This window comes from Aphidius gifuensis, linkage group LG2 (assembly GCF_014905175.1).
Source record: "Aphidius gifuensis isolate YNYX2018 linkage group LG2, ASM1490517v1, whole genome shotgun sequence".
NCBI lineage: Eukaryota > Metazoa > Arthropoda > Insecta > Hymenoptera > Braconidae > Aphidius > Aphidius gifuensis.
In genome coordinates this window covers 13,094,618-13,102,524 of record NC_057789.1, presented here as the reverse complement: position 1 = coordinate 13,102,524, position 7,907 = coordinate 13,094,618, and the positions used below count along the sequence as shown (strand labels likewise).

General features: G+C 32.4%; 1 pseudogene; it reads left to right on the top strand.

Annotated features, from left to right (window-relative positions):
- Nucleotides 1-2,348: 2,348 nt before the first annotated feature.
- LOC122850396 lies at nt 2,349-3,289 on the top strand (annotated as a pseudogene).
- Nucleotides 3,290-7,907: the final 4,618 nt, after the last annotated feature.

Sequence of the window (7,907 nt, the reverse complement as noted above, 5' to 3'; positions counted from 1 at the left end):
CTAGTCTTCTTGGTAGAACCACAAATGTGAATTTTAGAAGTGGGTATTCCTTTGATTAAGCAATTATCATTTTTACTTGACCATTTAAATTTATTGATGTAGAGTAGACTTAAAACAATGATATCATTAATTTTGAGGACTTCAATCTTTCTTAGAATTTTCGTTGATCTAAAACAATCGACACATGTACCAACCCCTTCGTGCCACAATGATAGTGATTGATCGATAAGTTTCTTGTAAAGTGGATGTGTTATTTTTATTTGGTATTAAAAGATTTATCATAAATTCGTTTGACAAGGAAACATTTGCATATGAACACGATTCACATTTTTCTAAATACTTTTGTTCGTAGCTACAATTGTAGATTGCTAATGAAAAATGAATAACACCATAGAGCTGTGAAGTCGTAGAGACCGAGCGGAGAAAACTTACCGATGAGGGCACTCATTCATGAAGCATAAAGCATTGCAGCAAAAACTTGCGTGTGAACACACAGCTCTAAAATTGAATACACTTGACAACAATAGAAAAATATATAAAATATCGATAATTGATAAAACAATAATAAAAAAATATTAATAAGCCAAAAATAACAAAATATAAAATACACTTTATTTAACATGGAAATATTTCAAAAACAGTTTTTTTTCGAAAATTAAGGGTTTTCTACAATCAAATAACCAATATTTGACATCAATTTTAGGGTGCGAACGCATGACAAGCTAAAATTTCCGCTTGTTAACATGGCGGCTATAAAAATCACCAAAAAGTAACTAAATTTACTAAATTTATCGCGAATCCGTGATTTTAGAACAAGCTTGGTGGTGTCAAGCTTGTTCTGCAGTCACGGAGAGACACCACGGATTTGCAGTCAATTCAGTAAATAGTAGTTAATTCAGTGATAATTTAGTGAATTTAATTACTTTTTGGTTATTTTTATAGCTGCCATGTTTATAACAGAAATTTAACTTATCGTATAGTTCACTACTACTGTTTTATTGTCGGGATCTTTAACACCTGTAACATCCATCATAGATGGACATACAGTGGTTTTTTTTAAAGTTGCAGTTGCAGATGTATTGTCTTTTGGTGTTGGAATTACCAAAACTCTGCTTTCGTATCTTTTATTATAAAGGTGCAGCCTTTTTAGTTTTAACTCTACCCTTCCAATCCATGAAATGTGTATAAATAATATATTTTACAATGAATAAATATAATTTATATTAGAAAATATCACACTAATTATTATTAATGAAATGAATAAATGAACAAATAACATTGTAATCACTATCATCATTAAGAAAAGCGAATTCTTCCATCTTCACTGGATAATGATGCTTGTTTCAAATGTGTTTTCTCAGTTTTAAATAAGTATACTCATATATATTCACAGATTCATCACAACCTACGAATGGACAATTTATAGTTTGATACTCTGAGACTTGATGACAATGTGAATAGTGATAATACAAGTTTGTTTTATTTGCATATTCTTCATCACAGTATGCACAAGTTTCGTTTTCAGTTATTGTCTTAACCACCCTGGTAGAAATATTTCTCCGCCGTTACTCCGGCTTTTTCCGGCTTTCTCCGGCATTACTCCGGCTTTCTCCGGCATTACTCCGTTTTTGGCCCATTTCCGGAGAAACTACTCCGGCATGAGGTTGGTGGCGGAGAAATTACTCCGGCATGAAATTGATGGCGGAGAAATTATTCCGGCATGAGGTTGATGGCGGAGAAATTACTCCGGCATGAGATTGATGGTGGGAAAATTACTCCGGCATGGTATCGATGGTGGGGAAATTACTCCGGCATGAGATTGATGGCGGATAAATTTTTCCGGCATGGGATTGATGGCGGAGAAAATATTACAATTGTTATTAATAAATACTATTTTTGAGCAGACAAACTAGAAGTATTTTTCATCGGTTGAACATTTTTATAATATGACAATCTATTCTTTTGTGTTCTTTTGGTTCATGGAGAACCACATCCAACCCCGCACATACACATGCTTTATAAAAAAAAAAAATTGTCAAGTTCGCTCACACATTTATAATCTAATCCTCGCCGAGTCGCCGGACGGCTGCCAGAAATACCACCTCTACTGCTCACCATCGCTACTCATATACATGTGTGCGCCACTGTAGCATAGCAGTGGAAGCAACGTAGATTCATTACCTTGTTAAAAGAAAAAAGTTGTAGTGTTGTGCCCTAGTATATAAGGCAATGGAAAATCATATCAATAAACAAATAAAATAATAAAAAAAGCCATATTGTGCCCAGGGCTAATATTAAAACACTCAGAATAAATGAATTCTGCTTGGATAAATTTGTGGTTCAGCAAAATGGCAGCAGCCGACTCACCAACGGACGACAGTCTTTATCCAATTGCAGTTCTGATCAATGACTTATAAAATGCAAATTTACAAGTAAGTACAATAATTATTATTTTTCAAATATTACCAAAGTTTTTTATGTTTGAAAAAAAAAAAATAACTTGATCTTAGTCAGCAAGTGTTTGTAACCATGAGGTTATAACTGGAGCGGTTTTTTTTTATATTAATTTCATCATATCAGTTGACTTAAAATTTGTTTAAAATGTAAATATGATGAACATTTTATTTTATTACAATTAATGAATATATTTTTATTTTATAGCTGCGATTAAATTCAATCAAAAAACTTTCAACGATTGCCTTGGCACTTTGTGCTGAACATACTCGTTGTGAGTTGATACATTTTGTTCCATTGGTACAACGTTTGGCATCTGGTGATTGGTTTACATCAAGAACATCGACATGTGGTTTAATAAGTGTATCTTATCCACGTGTAAGTACAGCAACAATAGCTGAATTAAGAAATCATTTTTGTAATTTATGTCAAGATGATACACTAATGGGGCGACGTTCAGCATCATCAAAATTGGGAGAATTTGCGAAAGTTGTTGAAATTGAGTATTTAAAATCTGATTCAATTCTAATGTTTGTTATACTTGCACGAGATGAACAAGATTCTGTTCGTTTATTAGCTGTTGATGCATGTGTTAGTATATTGCAACATTATTACAACGAGAAGATGTTGAACAACGTGTTATGCCAAAATTACGTCAATGTGCTGCTGATTTATCATGGCGTGTACATTATATGATTGATGATAAATTTATAGATCTTGGAAAAGCAGTTAATTATAAACGTACCACATTCCGAAAATATAATTTTAGTTTTTCTGAGTCATTAAATGTGATGGTTAGTTTAAATAAATATATTTGATAAAATTGATGAACATATTACATTTCTACATTGTTTTTTAGTAATCTCATGCCGAATTAATTACTCCGGCATTAATGTTATGCCGGAGTAATTATTCTGGCATAAGATGAATGCTGAAGAAAATGCTTCGGCATAAAACTAGTGGCGGACTAATTTTCCGACATTACTTTCATGCCGGGTATTTACTCCGCCATCAATCTCATGGCGGAGTAACTTTTCCGCCGTCAATCTCATGCCGGAATAGTTTTGTCGGCATGAGGGTAATGTCAGAAATATGCATTCACCTCTAGTTTTATGCCGGAGTTTTTTCTCCTTCACTGATCTAATGCCGAAATAATTTCTCCTTCACTGATCCCATGCCAGAATAATTTCTCCGGCACGAATCCTATGCCGGGATAATTCCTCCGCCATCAATCCCATGCCGAAATAATTCCTCCGCCATCAATCCCATGCCGGAATAATTTTGCTGGCATTAATCCCATGCCGGAACAATTTCTACGGCATGAATCTCATGCCGGAATAATTTCTCCGCCATCAATTCCATGCCGGAGTAATTTTTCCGCCATCAACTTCATGCCGGAATAATTTCTCCGCCATCAACCTCATGCCGGAATAATTTCTCCGCCATAAATTTCATGCCGGAGTAATTTTTCCGCCATCAACTTCATGCCGGAATAATTTCTCCGCCATCAACCTCATGCCGGAATAATTTCTCCGCCATCAATTTCATGCCGGAGTAATTTTTCCGCCATCAACTTCATGCCGGAATAATTTCTCCGGCACGAATCTCATGCCGGAGTAATTTCTCCGCCATCAATTCCATGCCGGAGTAATTTTTCCGCCATCAACCTCATGCCGGAGTAATTTCTCCGGAAATGGGCCAAAAACGGAGAAATGCCGGAGTAATGCCGGAGTAATATTTCCACCAGGGCAGCTCAATTTTATGAATTCAACTTGTATAAGCATGAAGACTTCTTTTTCCACTAAAAATTTTATTGCACTGGTTACATTTAATTTCATTCTTTTCTTCTATTGTTTTTCATTTGTAAATGTAAATGAATTTCACACAATTGCACACAATACAAATTTATAAAATTTACTTAATTACTATATGCATCAATCTATATTGATATTATTTATTTATTGTATTATTATAATATTAATTACCTTGACAATTAATATCCAAATTCAAATCAAATAAATATATAATTATGAATATTTTTTATATAATAACATAATAATATATATGTATATATTCCCAAAAGCACAATTAATACGAAAAGATATATAAACAAAAGGTTACGTTCATCAGGAAACATGTGTATGTTGTATATATTAGCATAATTAGCATGACAGGATTTGCAGGTATGTGAAGTTAGCACATACATTATAGCACAATCAAACCGGACTATATCAGGAGTTACGTGCGAATTATATGCGTTTTTTGTGCGGAATCCGCAATTTTTGTGCGTTTTTTTTTGTTTTTTATAGTCTGGTTTGATTGTGCTATAAATGTATGTGCTAACTTTACAGACCTGGGATTCGCGCCTATATCCCAACAACATATGGCGCACGCACCATCGATGCGATATTAAATACAATACTGACATATATAAAGGATTTTTTACACCATCTAAATATGTTAGATTTTTTGCTCTATAGACAGATGCTTTTAGCAGCTGATTTTGATATTGAAAAATAATCCTTTCGTAAATAATTTCGTAAATAAAAATATTTTATATTTCTATTTACATATCCTGTAAAAAAAAAAAACTCATTAAACTTGACGGAAAGAAAAATAAACAATAACAACATGAGACTTGGGAACATAAGTTGAAGTATCATTATTTGATTCGCGCCATCGATGCGATATTGAATACTATACTGACATATATAAAGGTTTTTTCACACCATCTAAATATGTTAGCTTTCTTGCTCTATACACCGATGCTTCTGGCAGCTGATTTAGATAATCGAAAATAAATCCTTTCGTAAATAAAAATATTTTATATTTTTGTTTACACATGATGGAAAAAAAAAACTCATTAAACTTAATGGAAAAAAAAATAAACAATAACATGTGACTTGGGAACATAGCTTAAAGTATCATTATTTAATTTGCGCCATCGATGCGATATTGGATACTGTGGTAAATATAAAGGTTTCCCACACCATCTACTACTACCTTGCACAATTTCATTTTTATAATGTTGTCAAATTGCTCTGGACTTGGAAACCATATTGCTTTGATCTGATTTGGTTTTATAATGTTTGTCAGAGTGCAGTAAGGTTTTAAATAATCTTCAAGAAAAACGCAATTTCTAAAAATGATTTTAAAGTTTAAAAAAAAGGTATACATCTCAAAAATCTGTTTTTATTTTTATTAAAAAGATTCAATTAAGGTGTTACCCGCGCATATCTAGAGACCTCTTGCGGATGGCATTTAGAAACATAATAGGTGTGTTCGTTCGCTATTCACACCGAGCGTATGCACGGAGCGTATGCAAGGAAGCGCTAGAGTTTTGCGGTCATTTGAAGAAACTTTAGTAACTAAAATTTACTAAAACATTCGTTATTTTCAGTCATTGTGTTTATTTTGTTAATTTAATAATTTTTTCTCAGACGCAAGAACAAATTACCAATTAATAATAATGAAAGAGAGCGAAAGAACTGGAAAAAACGAATAGCAATAAATAAATAGTAAATTTTAGTTGCTAAAGTTTCTTCAAATGACCGCAAAACGCTAGCGCTTCCTTGCATACGCTCCGTGCATACGCTTGGTGTGAATAGCGAACGAACACACCTAATATTTCTATGAGTGCGAACGAGATAAAAAAAAAAGGAGAAAATCTTGTTTCTCACTTCCACTTAAGTATTCAGACAAAGACAAAAATTTATTTTTATTTATTGTAAAATAAAAAGGTCTCAAGGCCCTATTAATTATTATATCAAAAGTTTCCTTATTGTTTCCTCTATCTATACTTAGTTTTTGATAAAGCTAGCCGATTTTTCGTAAAATGGCTAACCAGGTTTCTAAAAACTCAACTGGACTCTCCATAAGAACCTATGTATAACCTCCAAAAAAGTAGCCTACTTTATTAATTAATTACTAAGTAATTAGCTACAAGAAAATTATCAAAAAATTTGAGCGTGTGTATTACTATTTCATTAAGCTACTCAAAAAATTTCAAGACTCTATCCGTATTTTTGATTTGTGCTGGATATCCCTTAATTTATAAGATGATCAGAAGACAGAATATTTTTCACATCAATCAAATAATATATTCCAAAAGGCACAAGAAACAAAGGCACGATAAAGACAAAAGGATCTATAAACAAAAGGTTACGTTTATCAGCAAGCATGTGTATGTTGTATATTAGTACATTAGCACACCTGATGAGCAGGATTCGCGCCCATATCCCAACGGCATTTGGCGGAGGCACCATCGCTGCGATATTGAATACTGCACCCGTATTCAGAGGATGTTCTCATTAGGGCGTTTTTTTTCCGATGGTGGCGTTTGTGAAGCCTTTCTATATGAAATCTATATAAAAAAAATTTTGTCAAGCGCCATCAGCGGAATAAAAAAGCCCTAATGAGAACAATTTTGCCCCGTGAATACGAGTGCTGTACTGTACTGATATAAATAAAGGTTCTCTCACACCATTCTACTATTATTGCTCAATTTTATTTTATCAGGTTGTCGAATTGCTCTGGACTTAGAAGCCATAATGCTTTGATTTAATTTTGGTTTTTAATGTTTGTCAGAGTGCCCTGAGTTTTTAAGATAATATCAAGAAAAACGCAATTTCTGAAATTGATTTTGAAGTTTAAAAAAAAAGTATACATCTAAAAATTCTGTTTTTTTTTAAAAAAAAAGTGTGATATTTAATAAGGTTAGGGTTAGCTTTGTGTCGATAATATATAGGCACGGTAGTTAAATCTCGTTTCTCCCACTTTTTTTTTTTTCTCATACTTGACGCGAGGCACTACCGTGCCTCTTGATTATAAAAAATAAAAAAAAAAATTTTTTTTTAACATTTTTAAAAATTAACAAATTAAAGCTAGCACAACTATTCAAATACTGATCAGATCTTAATGTAAGTAGGCCCAAAATTATGTGCGAATTATGTGTGATTTATGTGCGAATAAATAAATTTGAAAAAAATTTTTTTTTCTATTTTTTATAACATTTTTAAAAATTGACAAATTAAAGCTAGCACAACTTTTTAAATAATGATAAGTTCTTGATGTTAGTGGGCCTAAAATTACGTGCGATTTATGTACGAATAAATAAATTTGAAAGAAAAATTTTTTTCTTCAATGTTTTATAACATTTTTGAATACAAACAAAACATAAATTTACAATCGATGTCCTTGGAAGCTTCAATTTTAGATGAGCTGTTTATTTTTTTATCATAGCTTTAATAATCAAAAGAAGTGAAATATAAAAAAAAATAGCAAAATTTTAAAGTATAAAGATGAATAATTTGCTGGATAAAAAAAAAAAAAAAAAAAAAAATTAGGCGCTTTTTATTATAATATTATTAACATGTATCACAAGCGTTATCGTGAAAGAGGCCTAGTGTTGCCGCGATACGATACGATACGATAATCCAGGCATTATCGTATCG